General features: G+C 36.7%; 1 long non-coding RNA gene across 1 annotated transcript in view; it reads left to right on the top strand.

Annotated features, from left to right (window-relative positions):
• LOC105524242 overlaps nucleotides 1–20,342 on the top strand; it is a 176,244-nt gene extending 155,902 nt beyond the window's left edge. Inside the window, exons 4-5 of the long non-coding RNA XR_001003724.1 lie at nucleotides 2,717–2,785; nucleotides 19,689–20,342. This is a non-coding gene — a long non-coding RNA (uncharacterized LOC105524242). The remainder of the gene's footprint in view (nucleotides 1–2,716; nucleotides 2,786–19,688) is intronic.
• Nucleotides 20,343–21,050: the final 708 nt, after the last annotated feature.

Here is a 21,050-nt window from a genome sequence, read left to right as displayed (position 1 = left end):
TATTCTCTTAAAAAGGCATTCCTAGTCATCCTATCTAAAATTTAAGAGCTATTCTACCAATAAACCATCTGTCTCCTTCCCTACTTTTTTCTCCTTTAGTACCTTAATTTCAGATTAACATACCATATATAGTTCTATTTATCCTGTTTAGTACATCTCTTCCCCCACTAAAATGTAAGCTTATATATATAAGATATAACAAGAATATAAGGGCATAGATTTTTGTCTGTTTTGTTTGTTGCTATATTTCCAGCACCTAAAACAGTATCCAATACATAGTGTGTGCTAGATAAATATTTGTTGGATAAATGAACCTTCTGAGATAGAATATGTGGAAATTTCTTAACTGGAATAGCTAACTTAAAAATTAAGGTACAATGCAATGAGCTAAGTAAAAGGTATTTAAAGACAAGACAAAGTAAAGTGGCCTATATAATAATAAGATGACCTGAGGACCACTTGCCAAAGAACTAAATAACTCTTCACATTAGGAAGAAGTCATTACTATTCAAGACCAATGTTTTTAATATATCTCACATTCCCTTTCTAGGATTCAAGACAGTGTTGCAGGTTAGATTCTAATACTGGAGCCCTCCTTGCATTGCCGATAGTCACTTGGGAACTTTGCATAGCAAGTAATTTTCCACAACACTTAGTTTCTCATACCATTCCTTAGAAAAAAACTAGTCATAGAAAAAAAATTTATATTGTTAAGATGTCATTATTGAACCATATGCACACAAATATACATTAAACGTTAAGTAATCATATATAAAAATTAATTTTATGCACTAACTTATTTGATTTTCAACATGCTTTTATAGTTTATAAAACATGACCATTTGTATCAGGCTCTATTTCAATATGTAAAACTTAAAAGATTTTTAAAAAGAGTCAAATAACTAAAACACATTTTAAAATAATAATTTTATTAAGTACCTCTGAGAATAAATAGATAGAATTCATACAAAGTTCAGTGATTCAACAAATTAATCTTCCAAGGCAGCAAGAAGAGAAAAGTTTAACTGTATCTACACAAAAGAATTAGTAAGGTGAAAGTTAACTTGTCAAAATCAGTTGTCAAAACAAACTACTCAATAGTTATTTTAATTTCCTATAGTGGAGAAAACCTTCAAAGATTTAGACCTATATATATGACCCAAACAGCTTATTCAGGTGATATTTTAAACCTTAAGAATTAGATGTAAGTGTAAGTAAAACTTAAGATTTCATTTTTATTTACTAACATTGCTCCTCTACGGCGACAATTTCTCATTTTCTCTGAAGGCACTGACACAGATTTTGGTGATTATTGCTGTATGCTGGGCCATATGTTACACGGCAGAGTACGGCATGTGGCAGGCTAATTTGTAGCAATGCAATTTTAGATTTTTGACAATATACACAACATATGAAAACTATCAAGTAACTGAATTTTACCCTGATGAATTATCTATATATGTCACTTCAAAACCCACCCCCTAAAAACAGACTGCATATAATATTACAAAAAAGTAGCACAACTTATGACTTTTAAAATGTTATTCTCAATTTATCATGCAAGACCATATTCAGATTCTGTTGCACAGTCTTAAAATTGCTAATTACTGAAGAAAACAATCACAATGGTAATTTTCCAACCATGGGAACAGAATGATATGAAAATACTCTACTGAAAATTGATGAAATTGAAGAGAAATGTCATTATGAAAGTAAAACTTCCAAATAAAATGCTTTCTTTTTTTAATCAATAATCTTCTTGAATATATCATATACAGTTCAAATCATTGCTTAAGCATCTACCAGGGCATTAGCAATATCTGTGAATTCTCTTTTAGGTGTGAATTGTTGTTAAAGTTGAGGAAAAGAGATAAAATGTTTGCTTCACTCCAATATGATAAACATTCAATATTCATTTTTAGAATTGACCCTCACAGAGTTAGTATTAGCTAATCATACCATCACATGCCCAGAACTCTAATACCATCACCTGCCCAGAGTTCTACTCTTCTACAGCAGCCCACCCTTGTCAAACTCTTTAAAATTCCCTCTTGGCATCATGGCATTACTGATAATGCCACGGGGGGAGTTTTTAAAGAGTTTGACAAGTAGTTTATAATTTGAGGTAAGTTTTAGTTAAGTTATATGCATTTATACACTAAAATAAATTTGCAACTCTCCATTTATTTAGTGAAGATTTATTAAGCTCCTTTTATGTGTTAGTCATTTCTCTATTCCCAGACATTCAATTCAACCAGATAAATGTGGAGCAGGGAAGGCAGAACTAAACAAATAATTAAAAACTTTCAGTTAGCCATGACAGGTTGAACACAATAGTGTATCTCTGCTCCCTCTTGAAAGGCCACTAAAATGACAATAAAAATACACAAATTCACCAAGATAAACAGAATAGGAGAGAACATACAACAGATAGAAAAAGTCAACAAAATTGAGAAAAATGGAAAATAGGTGGATAATTGGCCATTAGCTTAGGTTTCCACCTTCTCCCCTCTGTTGAGTGCTCAGGCAGAGAGGAGAGGCAGATGCTAGGGGTAAGCAAAAGGGAGTGATGAGAAGATAAACCAATTGGTACCTCGGAATTCCACAAAAAGCCTGGGTAAGGCACTAGCTATCTCTGATATCAGGCATGTAAGGTGAAGCTGAAGGCAATTAGATTTATTTAAAATCTATATAAAAAATAATTAGACCTCTCTAGCCAAATGGTTTAATTTCTGGAGATGGTGAAAACGAGAGGCTCTGCTGGGAGACAACAAAAATAATGAAGGTAATGGATGAAATCCTGTATGCTCAATGTAAAATACTTAGCTCCTTTCACTTTAGCCGCCAGAACGCTTGTGGTTTTATATTCCATCAGATGGGAAGCTTCTCTTCTCTGAAGAATCTGGAAAGTATATGAGAAAGGTGAGGTTGCCAAAGAAATGGTTTTTCTCATCCAGTCCCTCACAGTGAGTCCCAACAGTTGGAAAATTCCACCAGTGAACACAAAAATTTCAATTAGTCTTTTAGTGTCTCACTTTTAAATATGAATGGATGGCCAAAAATCACCAGATACAAGTAGAGAGAATTTCACTTCGAAGACAAAACCAAAACAAGGAAATAAGCAAATGAAAACGAACCATGTGGGGACATGAAGAAAATTTGAAGCAACTATAAAAAATCTCTTCAGAGACACAGCATTTATAAAATAAGAATAGAATGCTTTTTTTTTTTTTTTTTGAGATGGAGTCAGTGGTACAATCTCAGCTCACTGCAACCCCCACCTCCCAGGTTCAAGTGATTATCCTGCCTCAGCCTCCCAACTAATTGGGATTGCAGTCACCCACCACCAAGCCTGGCTAACTTTTTATTTTTAGTAGAGACGGGGTTTCACCATGTTGGCCAGGTTGGTCTCAAACTACTGACCTCAGGTGACCCACCCGACTCAGCCTCCCAAAGTGTTGAGATTACAGGCATGAGCCACTGCACCTGACCTAGAACGCTATTTTTAAAACAGGTGGAGTAGTTATTCAGAAAACAAAAAAAGGGCCCTAAAAAATTAGAAATAAGATAATAGTATTTCTCAACCTTGGAAGATAAAGTTGAATAAATTACCCATAAAGTAAAACAATCAAAAAACAAAGGTCACAAGGACAAAGAAAATGTTACAAGAAATATGTTTAAACAAAAGAACCATTTCAGAAGATACGAGATGTCTAATAGGAATTCCAGAACAAAAGAACAGAATTAATAAAAGAACAGAAATAAAGGAAAAGGAGCTTAACAATGAAAGAATATCAGAAATTTCCCCAGAACTGAAGTACATGAGTTTCCAGATTGAAAGAGCTCAAAGAGTTTTCAATTCAACTAATTATAACTGACCCACAACGAGATCCTCAATATTGAATTGTAAAACACCAGGAATAAAAGAGATCATCAGAAGAAACTACATGATAGAGAAAAAGCAAACATTTTAAAAGGTCACATATAAATAAAAAATTAGAATGACATAATTCTCAAGACAATAATGGAGCAATGTCTTTGAAATTCTGAGAAAAAAGTCATCTCCAACATGATGGATATGCTAATTACCCTGATTTGACCACCAGGTATTACATGTTTCAAAACATCACTGTATACCCCATGAATATGCACAATTACTGACAATTAAAAATAATGTTTTAAACAGTAGAAGTACAAAGACTTTTGTGTATTTTCTTCACATCAGCAATGTATACTACATAATTTGCTTAAATATAAAATAGAAATAAGCCTCTCTTAAAACGATAGTTATCCGCAACCTATAGTGTATACTCAACAGAACTGTCAAGCAAAGGTGCAAGTGGGATAAAAAGTTCAGACATTCATTGACTCAACGATTGATTTCAGAGATTCACCTATTCTCACAAAGTACTGGAGAACACACTCCAGCAAAACAAAGGGTAAAAGCCAAGAAAAAGGAAGGCATGCAATCCAAGATATGCAGAATTAACACTAGAGAACAGCAAGTTTCAGGCCAATGGAGAAGAGAAGTCCTAAGATGACAGTTGTGCCCCAGGTATAGAGAACAAGCAGTTTAGAACAAAGAAAGACGGGGGCACCAAGACAGATGTCAAATGTTCCTAAGGGGGAGAAAAATATCGCTGAAAGATAATGGGATATGCCTTACCATACCAAGAGGCATTTCACATAAAGTTTTGGGATGAATTAGAAATAGGTACAAAAGTGATAAACCAACCAAATATTAAAAGTAAAAGGAAATAATGTATCTCAAGAAAAAGAGTTGTAAAAAGGGAGAAGAAATATAACCAAAATATGCTCTGTGTCTCAGCAGTAAAGATTATTGAGAAGGGCATATACTAAAGCTTATATAAATAAATGACTTTATTTTTCAGATTGGCTAGTTGGAAAATGGTAGTGGGGAATATGGAGGAGTGAGTAGAAGAGATGTAAATCTTAATTTGTCATAATTGAAAGTAAGTAATGACTACAATTTAAAAATTCATGAAATTGCAGGATAAAGGACTTTGAGAGTCATGGGACAAGGCACTACTATTTCCTTGTAAATAATGCAATACTATTTGACTTTTAAAACCACATGTACATATTTTTAAATAAAAACTAAAATTGTATATGCTAATATAATTATCATAATAAATATGAAGGAGAAATATTAGAAATCTTGAGCGATTACTTAAACTAGCTTTAAGTTGATCCAAGTAATACATTACTTTTCTCTGTTTTAGGTTGGTTCCCTTATTGTGTGAAAGAGCTTTGGGAGGGAGAGTTTATGGGAACAACACTCACAAGTGAGTGAAGGAATCAAGATTGGACAAAGGAAAAAAACTAAGAAGGAATTGTAGCGAATAACTTGCAAGGAGTCTTGGTACTGAGCTAGCCCTCCAGAGATGCCCCAGATAAAACAAGGGGCCAGGGCTTTAACTCCATTGACCAGTCACTGGATGAAGACTGACGCCAAAGAGGAAGTGTAGCATTGCACATAACATTATGGCGGCTTCCTCTGAAAGAAAGAAATTCTCGGAGAAGAATTCCACTCTGAGCTATCAGCCAACAGCACTAGCTGCTGAAAATGAGTGCCTAGGTTCTGATGGGGGGATTTGGATGGTAGGCAGGACTATTTATTAAAATCCTTCTCTTATTCACAGATCAAGTTGCAGAGTTTTATTTGTCAATTTTGGGAAATTTAAAAGCTTTTTCATATTTAAAAAAATACAAATTAAAAACACTTTTTGAGATGGTAGATAACTTCCAAAGATGGACTACAATTGTTCATTTTCTCCGTAGTGCTACTAAAAGCATACTGGAAACAGTACTTTTGTAAGCTAATCAGAAAGTGGAATAAAATTTTTATTGGAAAATGCATTCAGAGTGTTTGGACGAACGGAGGCAAGATGGTGCACTTCCGGGTTCTTCATCCCCCCCTCCCAACTTTTCCCCCCTCCCAACTTTTCCCGCGCGCGTGAAAATGTAGCCGGCGACCCGGGAAGGTGCAGACCAACTGGGCATGCCCCAGGTGACGTCAATCCGAGGAGACCAAGATTTACCTGGTCGCACCTGCGGAACGCCCCCGACACGCCCGTGCCCCGCCTATTGCCCTCCCACTCCTAGAAAAGCCGCTCTTGGCCCAGGTCCCACGCGGTTTTCCTTCGGCCCCACTGAAGTCGGGATGCAGGAACCCCGCCCGAGAGCCCCACGAGGGGGGGACTCTGTCGGCCTTCTTTGCCGGAGGCCGACAGACTTCTTCCCCACACCTTAGGTTACCAAAATAAACTTGCAGTTTTGCTCCTACACTTGCCTACCTGCTGGTTCTTTTGTGCTCGCTCGGCTGGTCTTAGAAAAACAAATCACAGAGTTCTACCCTTGAATGTATGGGTGGGCATGTCTTTTTTACAATAGCCATTTGCCACAGGAGTAGGAAATTCCACTTTTCCTGATGAATATCTATGGGAGCTCCTCCTCCAAAGCCCTGGAAGTAAGAATGTGACAACATAGGGGAAGTAAAGTAGAGAAAAGAGGATTGTAAGCCATCAGCAGTGCAAAGGTTTCCACCCCTCCTTCTCCTAACTTTCCTGCTTCACCCAAGAAGCAACTGTAAGTTCTTCCAGTAACTACCATCACCTGGGTGAGCTAAGAAGTGGGAAGAGAAAACAATGTCATCAAGTCAGCTTACATCGTGTGCGCTGCAATATTTAAATGGAAAAGAATAAAAGAGGAGAAACTCTAAAGTCAGCTGAAACAGAGGGAAGTTCTTAAGGCAGGAATAGAAAAGCAAATGCTGTATGTTCTCACTTACAAGTGGGAGCTAAATGATAAGAACTTATGAACACAAAGAAGAAAACAACAGACCCTGGGGTCTGCTTGAGGTGGGAGGGTGGGAGGAGGGAGAGGAGCAGGAAGGATAACTACTGATTACTGAGCTTAATACCTGGGTGACGTAATAATATGTACAACAAACCGCTGTGACATGAGTTTATGTAACAAAAAGTTCACATGGACTCCTAAATCTAAAATAAAAATTAAAAAAAGAGAGAGGGAAGTTCTTGACTCTACCAAGCTAAGCCCATTGTTTATGAGAGACATTTGTTGAGTTTTAGCATGTAGTTAGTGAGAGTCTAATATGTGGCTGGCATTATATAGGATGCAAGGAAGGATGCAAGAATAAATCTACTGGATTCAGATATTTGAGCAGGTAGTCAAAATATTGGTGATTGCCTGTGGTAGGAAAACTGAACTTACTCTAACCTCACTAAAGAATGAAAGAATGTTGAAGGAGTTATGTTTACTGGATACACTGTCAGGGGCAGCCTTAGGAGGTACTGATAAAAAATTGAAAAGAACAAAATCTCAGAGTAAGCCTGACAGAGAATTATGAAAGAACAGAATGTGAGAGTAAGCTCCATGTAACTACTGATGCAAATTCAGTATCTACTGACTGTTAAAAGTAGAATTATAACAACTATAGCTTTAATTCCATATAAAAACCCACTATATGTTTGTAGCCACTTGCTGGCTACCTGCATGCATTCAGGGTATTTGCTTTGTTCAACAATAAAATCAGCTAATTCAAAATTTACGAATTGGTGGCCGGACGCGGTGGCTCACGCCTGTAATCCCAGCACTTTGGGAGTCCGAGGTGGGCGGACCACGAGATCAGGAGATCGAGACCATCCTGGCTAACACGGTGAAACCCCGTCTCTACTAAAAAATACAAAAAATTAGCCGGGCATGGTGGCGGGCGCCTGTAGTCCCAGCTACTCGGGAGGCTGAGGCAGGAGAATGGCGTGAACCCGGGAGGCGGAGCTTGCAGTGAGCCGAGATCTCGCCACTGCACTCCAGCTGGGAGACAGCGAGACTCCGTCTCAAAAAAAAAAAAAAAAAAAAATGAATTGGCATGTTCCTTTCGGTCTTCTTTTTTTCCCCAATGCCGTATCTTTATAGGTATAACTAAACAATAAGAAAATGTATATGCACACTAGTTCAAAATATCAAGGACTTTCCATCAATATTCAACTAGGAAATTCACTCTTCAAACTTTAGAACTCCTTTAAGCATTATAAATCCAATTTTTAGCAAAATGCTATTTCCAAAGTGTTATAAATAGAAAGCAAAATATGTTTTGAATTATCTTAGAATCAAAGGGCTTTTAAAAATCTTTATTCAATAAACTGTAACACCATGTCCTGAGTATGTAAAGTCAAACAATTAGATATTTAAAATAAACGTGTGTAAGATGTATTTTATGTGTAATGGTCCAAAACATTCAACATGGCTGACTTCAGAACATCTCTAGAGTTAACAATAGTCCGTGTAAGTCAAGTTTCCTTCTTCCAAAATCATACCTTTGCCTTTTGCTTAATCAGATTCCAATATTTTGCCCTGTCACATTTTCTCCCATTTTCAAGACAGGTTTTTGATGGGTTTATCATGGTTATTTTATTTTGGTCACGAATCATCAGTAATGCGTTTTCAATTGCTTTATCTTATTTATAAAGTGTCACATCAACTATTTCCAAAGTTTAGTATCTGAATTCTGACAGCTCTAGTAAATAAAACACTATCTGCCATAGAAGAATTGCTGAGCTCTCATTGGAAGAATTCTCTTTTGATCTAATTGTCCAAATGCAAGGCCTTTAGACAAGCTCAAATGATAAGAAACTGCTCTTACCCTGAGACAGGTTACATGTGTCTCATACTTTGATATTTCAGTATGTAAACAGTACACAATTGTTTCTCTTTATCATATACACTTCATGTACCTGATCATGTATGGTTCAAATACTTGTACAAATATCATGCTGCAAAGCAGTGTCTTCCTCTAAAAAGATGCTTTAAAAATATGTGTGTAATTGCATGCAATTGTTTACAAAATTACCCTCATGTCAAGGAGGAAAATGCATATCCATTTTGATACCAGTTGAGTACTATACTCTCAGTTATATCAAGAGAAGTCTTGTGTTTTGTTACCTAGTAAGAGGCAGGTGGTCTAGCAGCCACCCCCTTGAACAACTGGCAGCTTAGTTTACATTTGGCTGAGCAGCTGCTTCCTCCTACTTGAACTGGCATTGCATCACAAAGCACAGTAGTCACTTGTATGACTTGCAACACACTAAGACAAGACTTTATTTCCACGCTCAACTTATCTGCTTTGTTCACTTTTAGTGCCATTTGGAGTTTCATCCAGTTCAAATATTTTTCTTTAACAATACCTAGTATTGTTAAAAACACTTAAGCTTTTCTAAACATTGTTAATATGGCGACACTTTAATTCCTTTGTATATTGTTACAGATAATTTAGAGCTCTCAAACTTTGAGTTTGACCTCTATAAAGACACTAAAAAGGTTTACTGAGAATGAATAAACCAAACACTATGCATTGAGAACTATATACTGCTTACTTAAGGGGTAAACATAATGCAATAAGTTTCAAAAACTAAACAGTATTGTCCTAGTATTAATTGATTGATCCATCCCTTCTCATCATGATTCAGTGAAATCCTTAGCCACCTGGGAAATGCTTAGATCTGTGATGAGCTCATGCTGACATCTGCTTTCATTGCCTGATGGATCCCATTCCTGTCTGCTTCAGTATGATCAACTCTTTGTTATCAGGGCTTCTGATAATAAAGGAAGAAATTGTCTGACTTTCTTTCTCTATCTGCTTCATGTCTACTCTTTTAGTACAGATTATTTATCAATTACATTTCTAAGAAGAACAAAATTGTGGTAATTTGTTGGAAGTTGTTTGCATAAGCAAAGCTCTATCCTCTTTGAAAAAAGGTACACTCCCTTCATTCATTCCATTTTTAAGCCTTGACCTACATGGCTGATAACTGAGTAAAATGGCTACTACAGTTGCCAACTTCCTGGGGATGACCCTGCTATGTTTACAATTTTGTACAGATATTTTTGTAAGGTTGAATATAGCAGCTGGAGGAGTTTTATATCTCACTGTAGCTTCTGGCAAGATAAGAACAGAATAGCTTCCAGGCTTGATATAACATGTTTTAAAGTCTCCCTTATTGTATATAAGCTTTTGACTTTGGAATCCTCCTGTTTAGACCCTTACACATTACCCTCTGCATCCCCATCAGAGCTCAGGTGCCCAGGGTTTTACTATTTAACCTTTTGGTGATGGCTTTCCCAAAGGCTCCCTATGCAGAAGCGCAACAATTCTAAAATTATTTAGACCGTGATATTAACCAAAGTGATGGTTAATTTTATTTGGCCTTTTGATAACTCGTTAACTACTATAGTCATGTTTTCTAACACATATTAAAAAATCCATTCGATCAAAATTTGATTACTGGACCAAAATGTATTGTTAGATCAGAACCTAGTTAAATTACTAGTGTTTGTCCTTTCAAAAAAAAAAAAAAATACAGGAGAAAAGCATATAACTAATTTACCTCATTGTCTCCTTTTTTCTCTTATATAAAAATCAACTGGCTGTCAATCAAGTCAAAGATTGGAAACTTTCTAAGGTAAAAGAAGCATTTGCAAACTGAAATGAAGCACAAATCACTTCAATAGCTTAGATTTGTGCTTCGAAAAGTGTCAAACTAAACTAATCACAGTAGGAATTGATGGAGTATTAGCTCTGGATTTCAAGTTATTATAATTTTTCAATGTCTGTCTCACATTTTTGGCTATCTGTCAGATATAATTACCTTGGAAATCCCATCCTCAGCGTTGGTTCTCTGTTTAGAGCCTCAGGGGAACTGCTATAAAAATGAATTAGTCCCATGAAAACAGACTATTTATGGGTGTTTTCTGCATGGTATTTGGACTATAGAATAGACATTCTGTAACCTTGGCTTGACAGGAGTACAAAGTGGTAGATGCACAGTGTTGGAGAAGGCAATGAATATAAACCTACAGAGATGATTCCGCATTGTTCCACCCATCCCAACCCCAACTCAAACATTGAGAGGGAAACATGGCTACTATTTTCAAATTACAAGAAAAATAAATTTACTGCCTGCTCATTTGGAGAGCTATAACCTTTATACTTAGACAATTTTTTAAAAAGTAAAACAGCAACTATTTCTCCTAATTTATTTAATGCTGTTTTTTCATTGCATCCATTAAAATATTTTAGTTTTATAAGCAATAGTACCAGGAAGTTAATCATTTGAATAGTCTGCTGGAGGAGTAGGGCAAAGTAGTTAAGATCAATTGTTCTTTCAGAAGGCTGCTGCTTCCTAGCTGGATAACTTTGGGTACGTTATTTAACCACTAAACTTCAGTTCTCTCTTCTGTAAATCGGAAAAAAAAAAAGGCAACGCTGAATTCAAATAATTGAGAATAAATGAGGTAAGACATATTGAGACTTATCATAGTTCATTATTATTACTTTGTACAAATATAAATTATAAAATGTGTACCTTCTGGTAAAAGTTATGATGTACTATTTTATTTTTTAAACATTTTATTAAATTTATGTAAACTTCCAATATCACAAGTTGACAACATGCCAGTTTGCCCTCAGATCTGTTTATTTATTGAATTACTGCTCTCTGCTATATAAAACAGATATGTTGGAGGTTACAGTCTAGTACAGACAGATAATAAACAAATATATATACATGAAATGTGAAGAAAATAACCAGGGTACAGTGTATTTCTGTAAAGGGTAATTACCCATCATAAATGGTCCAAGAAATATTCCCTAGAGAATTAGCATTTAAGCTGAGAACTGAACGATGGTGGTGTCAGCCATGTGACTCATGGAATAAGTAGCATGGTTAAGTATTGGTCAGAAGTCAGACAGGAAATGGATAAGCAGGAATGTTCCTGAGTTATTGCTTCTACGAAAGGGATGTCTAATGGTGTTATACTGGAAGTAACACAGTACTGAATACTTTTTAAAAATGAGTTGTATTGCAGCTTCTGGCCAGAAAGTTACTTTTCTTGCCAAAAAGGACGATTATAAAGTGTAACCCTCTCTAGAGATGAGTGCAGAAGACTGGGGATGGAAGTGACTCAGTTAAAAGGAGCTGCAGGGTGATCGGAGCCAGACACCTGTATTTTACAGAACATTTCAAAGGCAAGCAAAGCTTCAGGTTCAATCTGTTAAAGGTCAAACTTTTAGTGTCCAGAGCTGGAGAATGAGCTGAAACAATGAAACATAAAGCAGGGAAGCCTGTAAGAGCAAAAATACTATGAAATGCATAGAGAAGAAACTGAAGAGCCCGGCGCGGTGGCTCACGCCTGTAATCCCAGCACTTTAGGAGGCGGAGGCGGGCGGATCATGAGGTTAGGAGATCGAGACCATCCTGGCTAACACGGTGAAACCCCGTCTCTACTAAAAATGCAAAAAATTAGCCGGGCGTGGCGGCGGGTGCCTGTAGTCCCAGCTACTTGGGAGGCTGAGGCAGGAGAATGGCGGGAACCCGGGAGGCGGAGCTTGCAGTGAGCCGAGATCGCACCACTGCACTCCAGACTGGGCGACTGAGCAAGACTCTGTCTCAAAAAAAAAAAAAAAAAAGGAACTGAAGAACTGGGACAATTGAGAAGAAAAAACGTTTGACATATTGACATACCCGGAACAAAGAATGTATTCTTGTCTGTAATAATTATCACCCATTTGTAAGAAGGAACTGAAAGCTAATGCCATTAATTCAACAAATATTTATTGTGTTATATCTGCACAAAGCAAACAAGGAAACAAAGATACCTACCCTCAAGGAACTTACATTGGGGGTGGGAGGGAGTGGGAGGGTACCGGGAAAATAGATCCGCCTTGTGTTAAACATAATGAATAAGTAAATGACACAGTGTGTTAGAAAATACTTAGTGCTCTGGAAAAAAAGAAAAAGTTGAGTAGGAAGGGAAAGATGAGGCTGGGAGAAAGTAAGAGACAGTTTGCAATATTAAATGGTTGTTCAAGCCAGGCCTCATTGAAAGGGTGAAATCTTCCTTCACTGTAAGGAAGTAAGGGAATTAGTCAAGCAGCTATCTGAGGAAAGAACATTCCAAGTAAAGAATATGCAACACATACATTGTTGGATGTATGTACATTGAAATTTTTGTGCAGTAAAATGAATATTTCATTTACCTATGTAATAATTTTACAGAAAATAAAATACATTTTGAGTGTGAGTTTGTTCCAAATGAATCATTTTCTTGCCTTGAAAACCACTGAGCTTAAAAACCTCTTTCAAGTGTCATAAGAGATAGATTCCAACTACAATCAACATTGTGCAGTCCAGAGGAAGCAAAATGAAGGAAGCAGCACTCATTACAAAATGCTGCTTTGTAAAGAATTAATTTTGTCCTAGTATGTTTCACATTATATTAGGTAATATGAAGGAAATGAATATGTCATGAACCTTCCTTGAGGATGTGAGGGAATTAAAAGTAATTTCGCCTAATATCCAACTCTCACTTTTGGCTTTCTAGTTAGAGGGAAACACTGCTTTCCCAAGTTCTAAGGTAAATGTTAAAAGGTTACAAGGAGACTTGGAAGAGTCAAGGAGTGCTTCCACCAACTATTCCTGCCATTCCAGTTAGGAGGGTTGTCTGAGGGAAAGTGGGAAATAATTTATTACTTACTCTATTTTTGGTACAAGATCTGGTATATTTTTCTAGATTAAAAACAATTCAGTGAACATTGCTCCTTTAAAAAAAAAGAACTCGAGGTTTATAAAATGACTCTAAGGTGGGGGAGTGGGATAGTGACAAGAAAAGTAAAACTGTGATGCAACTGTTGAAAAAGCCAGTCGATTCTTAAGGCATCATTCATGGAACTATAATATCTGATCCTAAAAGTAATATATCCACTGTACTTTGCCTCATTTCTATTATGTCTAATTCATCAAGTTAATTTCTGAGAACTGCATTTTAAAAGAAATGTTAAAGGTCAGGAGATTGAGATCATCCTGTCTAACATGGTAAAATCCCGTCTCTACTAAAAATACAAAAATAGAAAAAAATTAGCCAGGCAGGGTGGCACGCGCCTGTAGTCCCAGCTACTCAGGAGGCTGAGGTAGAAGAATCACTCGAACCTGGGAGGCGGAGGTTGCAGTGAGCGGAGATTGTGCCACTGCACTCCAGCCTGAGTGACAGAGCAAGACTCTGTCTCAAAAAAAAAAAAACAAAAAACAAAAAAAACAACAAGGATAGTGAGGTTATAGGAGTATGACTCCAATAATGTGGGGGTACAGAAACTTTACCATATGAGGAATAGTTAACAGAGACAATACAGAGTCTTCAAATATTTGGGGGGCTGTCATAAAGGTTACCACAGAAGGTTTTAGCACATTCCTTATGACAAAATGAGGACCAATGGCAGGCAGTTAAGAAAAAACAGATTTGGAGACAGGGTAAGAAGAAACATTCTTAAAATTAGAAATTTCTAAACAAGAAAGTGACTCATCAGCTAGTGAACTAACCCCTGGTTGTAGGAAATATTCAAGCAGAAGGTAGAGGGTGAACTATAGTCACAATTCCCAAATACACTGGAAGCCTGTAATGACCTCTGAATAATTTTTCTGAGTGCACATTGTTTTATTTTATGATGTATATAAACAAACAAAAGCTAATAAAAACTCCTGTTTTGAATTGTACATATTACACAAAACTTAGTGTAAATTTAGGAAACTTGCACTTTTGTTGATATTATCATTCAGGCTATCATGTACCAAATTAAAAGTACTAGAAATGAGATAAAACTGCTTAGTGACAGAACTTTTTAAATAGTACTACTAGTTATTAACGTTTTACCTCTCATCTCCACGTGCAACCTTTTGGTCCTGTTTTTTGATATGGGAGCTAGGCTGTGCAGACCACACACCTCTTTGCCAGCTGGCAAAAAGAACCTAAGCAGTGTTAGGTTCTTGCAATAGAGGGCGCTAGAGAGAGAGACTGCAAGGCTGGAAGACGAAGAAGGGATTTTCTTCTTTTCCCAGTGTTCTATTTTTCATGGCATGGTGAGCAAATCAGTGTGCCAGGGGCCCCAGACGGCTTCCCCAAATAGCAGCAATTCTCGCAGTTCCACCACAGTGGATGGCCTCCATCCGCTTTCCTCCCCATTCCAGCGCCAGGCAGCATGTTCCTGCAGTAGCTGCCCCTCTCATCAGAATCTTATAGGCTTGGAGAGATCCTTGCTTCTGTTTCTAAGTCCCTTCCGTGTTTACTTTTCCTTAAATACTAGGGGTAGCAGCATTTTTTTTTTTTTCAGTTGCTACCTCTAAATATCTTAGAGTTCTTACTACTTTTACTAGTTAACCAACCTATACCTAATGGATAACTAAAATACTTACGTTTTCCTGCTCAACTTACTGTTGTGGTTCCCATCCCCAGACTGACTGTAGCTTGATTAACATAAGACTTGACATCAAAACTAAAGGCCAAGAACGAAAACCAATTCAAAGTTTCTTATGTTTTGTTTCTCCTAAAACTCTCGTACAACAAATAAGATTATTCTCTTCCCCCTGATTTTGTGATTATTTCTGGGATGGTGGTTGAGTGGACATATGTCTTAAGCATGTTCCCCTGGATACCAGTCCTGTTCTGACAGAAGTACTTGACAAGTATCGCATATATTCATAGTTTTACTACAGCTTGCCTTATTGTAGCCCCAAAGGACTGCTTAGAAATATTTAAAGCCCTTTATCTGTGGAAGGCAGAAGCTTGACATGGTAATCATTTATGTAAAATCTCATGATAAAAAAGAAATTAACACATGTCATACTACCTTCTTTGCTGTCCAATTTAACTATGCCCAGTGATTATGAAAAGGTCACTAAAACTTGGGGTCTACTTTAAATCTACATATCAAACAATACATTATGAATGTGGCATAAAGATGTTGTATATTCATGTTTGAGTATAATTGTGTATAATGTCAAGTCACCTCTACAGATCTCAGTAGACTCTGGGTATTTGAACCTGACCCAAGTTATACAAAACAAGATAACAATCACCAGAAATAAAGACTAGGATAGAAGAGATCAAAATATTAAGTCAAATATTCACCATCTCTCTTCTCTTCTCCCTGTGAAAGAGACTTCTAATTGGTCCACCACACTTTTTCACTTTTTCATTATGTCGACTCAGAGTGGTGGTGCTGGAGGTAGTGGTATAGATATAGAAGTAAGGAAACTAGATAACTAGAGTGATCTTGCCCTACAATAGAAAAGAAATGTAGGGGGCAAAGAAGGAAAAGAAATAAAAGGACCTATAGTTGTTAACAGAGGGAATAAGCAAGTGGAAGAAGGGGAGCAGTAAGGATTGACACAGAAGAACCAAGGAGAATCTGACATAGGAGAGGTAGAGAGTCTCTGAAGGGCAGGGGGATGGGGGAACAGTATATGTCACTGCAGTAAAGGTGTGGATCTGGGAGGAAGATATGTAGAGATAAATTAACCTATTCAGGATATTGTCTGGGTTATAGCATATACCACACATGATTCTGTTATGGAAAATTATAATTATAGTGTTTGGTGACATTATTTACATGGTTAAGATTCTATTCTTCAACACAACAAATGTTAAATTAAAAGGAAACATACCAGGCACACATTAACTAATGTATTTCTTGCTTCATAGTAACATTTTTTTAAAAATTTCTGGAACAAATATGTAATACCTGCTTGGAAGTTAGGGGACTAGATAATGACATATATCTGCCATCTGTTGAATAGGCAAGAATAATCTAAATTGGTAACGCAGAATTGATGAGCCCTCATAATTACAGAAAGAGTGTGTGATACCTTGGAAACTGAGGTCTTTCTCTTTTGTGTATAAAAAAACTATACAAGGCCTTTTGGAAGCCTTCATTTTTGTTATACACAACTATTGTCTCTGAGTTTTGTGAGTTCCATTTCAATTAAGAGAGGAGTAGTTCATATCAGACCAGCCCTCCCACAGAAAACAATGAGAGATTTTGGACAAATACACACATATATATACATGTGTGTGCGTGTGTGTGCGTGTGCATGCATGTGTGTGTTTGTGTGTGTATTTTAACTTTTAAGTTCTGGGTACATGTGCAGGTTTGTTACATAGGAAAATGTGTCATGGGGGTTTGTTGTACAGATTATTTCATCACCCAGGTATTAAGCCTAGTAACCTTTAGTTATTTTTCCTGATCCTCTCCCTCCTTTCATCCTCCACCCTCCAATAGGCCCCAGTGTGTACTGTTCCCCTGCATGTGTCCATGTGTTCTCATCATTTAGCTCCCACTTATAAGAGAGAACATGTGGTATTTGGATTTCTTTTCTTGTATTAGTTTGCTAAGGACAATGGCCTCCAACTCTATCCATGCCCCGGCAAAGGACATGATCTCACTGTTTTTTATGTCTACATATTATTCCATGGTGTATATGTACCACATTTTCCTTATCCAGTTTATCATTGATGGACACTTAGGTTGATTCCATGTCTTTACTATTGTGAACAGTGCTGCAATGAACATAGACATGCATATGTCTTTATAATAGAATGATTTACATTCCTTTGGGTATATACCTAGTAATGGAATTGCAGAAGATTAAAACTGAACCCCTCCTTTACCTGATTTATAAAATCAACCTCAAGATGGATTAAAGACTTAAATGTGAAACCCAAAACTATAAAAACCCTGGAAGACAACCAAGGCAATAGCATTCAGGACAGAGGCAAAGGCAAAGATTTCATGACAAAGATGCCAAAAGCGATTGCAACAAAAGCAAAAAGTGACAAATGGGATGTGATTAAACTAAAGAGCTTCTGCACCATAAAGGAAACTGTCAACAGAGTAAACAGACAAACTACAGAATGGGAGAAAATTTTTGCATAAAATGCATCTGATATCTAGTATCTAATATCCAGCACATATAAAAATTTAAACAAATTTTACAATAAAAAAATCAACACAATTGAAAAGTAGACAAAGGACATGAACAGACGCTTTTCAAATCAGACATAAATGTGGCCAACAATCATATGAATAAAAACTCAACATCACTGATTGTCAAAGAAACGCAAATCAAAACCACCATGAGATAGCATCTCACACCAGTCCAAATGGCTATTATTAAAAAGTAAAAAAATAACAGATGCTGGTGAGGTTGTGGACAAAAAGGAACTTGTATACCTTTGATGGGAGTGTAAATTAGTGCAACCGTTGTGGAAATGTATATACTTTTAATTACCAGGCCTGCAAATAGAGTGAGGCAAAGGAAACATGTCAGGCACAAAATTTAAACGGATGCAAAAAAAAAAAAAAAAAAAAAACCTCAGTAATCTAGATAAATACATTTTGAGTGCAATATTTTAAAAAATCAAAATGAGTACCCTAAAGAACCATGATGAACATAGAATCAAAATGTAAATAAGAAATAAAATAGGTATGACTGATCTTTTACTTCTGTTGCTAATATAGCTCAGCACAGCACTGTTACTGATTATTCCTTATTTAAAACGTTGATATTTTTCTCATCATGGGCTTTTTACTTAACTTCGTAAATGAGAATTAAAGACATTTTTCTGGCTTCTGAAAAGGAGACAGGTGCTCAGCGAGTGGCCTAGATAAGCGATGCAAAATATGAGTTGGTATTATCCACCCCTCCAAACTAATCAATTATTCTACCCAGTGTCAGAAATATGTAGGTGAATGTTATCATTTCAACAGTGCTGAACACATCCCAGCCATTAATGCTAGGTATCAGCTTCATTTTCATCTATTTGCTTAGCATTTGGTGCTTAATGTAGTGTAGTCTACAGCAACTCTAGTATGGAACACTACAGAACAACTTGACAATTTGAACCATAACTGCTGCAAAGGAAATAATGATCTAGTGCACCACTGTGGAAAGTCTCCAAAACAGTGGAGGGGAAAATCTTTTGGATATAGCCTCTCTTTCAGATAATTTGAATGCACTTTGACAGAACTTGATAATAAACGTGGGTGGTACACTGAGAGATGCCCTATCAGAATTCCTTCAAGGAAGTAAGTACTTACTGCCCAGCCATGGGGAGGACAGTCAGGAGGCAACCCAGCAATCAGCAACTTCAAGTTCCACCTCAGCTGTAAGGAGTCACCTCTCCAGAGATTTCACCCTTTTCAAGGCAACCTGCAGCTGCTGACTAAGCAAGGCAGTTGTTGAAAGGTCCCATCACTCTGAAGCACAATGTTCCCTTTATTGCTCCTGTTGAACTGGTCAAAGATTTGTTGGCCTGCATTCCAGTTCAACTTTTTCCTCTACCCAGTCCTGCTTCCTGTCCTTCCTTTCCCATCTTACCCTCCAAAACCCATCTAAATAAGCATCTGCTCCCAGAAAACCCAACCTAAGACAGGGAGTTAAACTTCCAGACATTTTTCTTTTACAGTATTATTTAGAATAACCACAAAAAAGTATGCAAAAAAGATTAAATATCCAACTGTATTTGCAACATGTATTTTTGAGCTCTCTCAGTTTAGATCTGAATTATATAGTTATAATGATTTTGGATTCAGTTTTTTGGTGACATTAACATACAATTCCTCAGAGCAACTTTGTTGAGATATTTCTCTTCTGCAGTGCCTTTACAGTATTCTCATAGTGGATTTCTTAACTGTCTCCAAAAATTTATGGCCTTACATTGTTTACTGTTTTTACACTGCCTGAAATAGTGTTGTTATAATATTTATGTACAAATTGCTTTCTTTCCCTTTTGATTAATTCCTTTGACAATTGTCTTCCTAGAGTTGAACCAGAGTCTGGTGAATATCAGCACTGGGACCAGTTAGCAGAGGAAAAGGGAAAAGAATGAAGAGCCATATAACTACCAACTTTTCCTTTTTCATGTAAATGGAGTGTATATGGGTCTGGAACAACCTGAATTTCCATGAAGTCCTGGCTAACCTCATTACATCCTATGAATATTTTTGACTAATCCCACTTTACATTAATCTGTATTGTGAATGTGGATATTGAATTATATCTGTTTGTAATCCCATTATCCAAAATCCAGTTCAGAGACTATTAGTTACCAATGTTCACTGTGAAGAAAAAAAAAAAAGCTCAGAGCATAAACATGTGATATGGTTTGGCTGTGGCTGTGTCCCCACCCAAATATCATCTTGAATTGTAGCTCCCATAATTCCCATGTGTTGTGGGAGGGACCTGGAGGGAGATAATTGAATCATGGGGGTGACTTCCCCCATACTACTCTCGTGGTAGTGAATAAGTCTCACAAGATCTGACGGTTTTATGAGGGGAAACCCCTTTCACTTGGCTCTCATTCTCTCCTCTGCTCTGTCGTCACGTGAGACACGCCTTTCATCTTCTCCACCATGATTGTGAGGCCTCCTCAGCCACATGGAACTGTTAGCCCATTAAACCTCTTTCACTTATAAAGTACCCAGTCTCTGGTATATCTTTATCAGCAGCATGAAAACAGACTAATACAACATGTTTGGAAATGATGTTTGGAATTAAATTTTCTTCTTGAAGAATAATAATGTACAGGAGTGTGTTGAAGATTTTGAGAATTCTTATAGCAAAGGAACTTGTTAAAGTTTTAATCCACCTACCTAATAGAATTAATATTTTAAGGGAAACAGCTTGTGAAACAATTGTATATATACTACCATAAAAAACTTATAGAAAACAATTATTATACACACATATAAATACATATTGCTTACTAGTAAAGATGTACCTATCTTTCTAGGAAGCTCTTTCATGGCATTTCATTAGTATCCCTTCCAGCACCTACCATCCATCCAGGCAAATTTTAGATGTTTTGCAAAGGTTTATGAAATTGCATTAAACACCTGTTAAAAATCACTTCGTTCATTGCAAGACATTTATATACTGTAGTTTTAAAGAAAGATAACAGCTGACGGGAGCTACAGGAAAAAGAAAAGCATAGAACTTATGTTGAATGATTTTTCTTGTGCATATGAAGTTGCTCTGTGAGAACAAGAGCACTCAGCAGATGTATAGATCCACTATCTTTTCACATGGCAATATGTTTATCCTTTCCGAAAATTTGAGCAAGTTGGGAACATAAAATAATACAAAGAGGCTAAAATGCAAAGCAAAAAAAAAAAAATGAAAACG

The sequence above is a fragment of the Colobus angolensis genome, unplaced genomic scaffold (assembly GCF_000951035.1).
Source record: "Colobus angolensis palliatus isolate OR3802 unplaced genomic scaffold, Cang.pa_1.0 Scaffold492, whole genome shotgun sequence".
In the NCBI taxonomy this organism is placed as follows: domain Eukaryota; kingdom Metazoa; phylum Chordata; class Mammalia; order Primates; family Cercopithecidae; genus Colobus; species Colobus angolensis.
The sequence above is the reverse complement of the archived record's forward strand: the minus strand, read 5'-3'. Positions and strand labels throughout refer to the sequence as shown.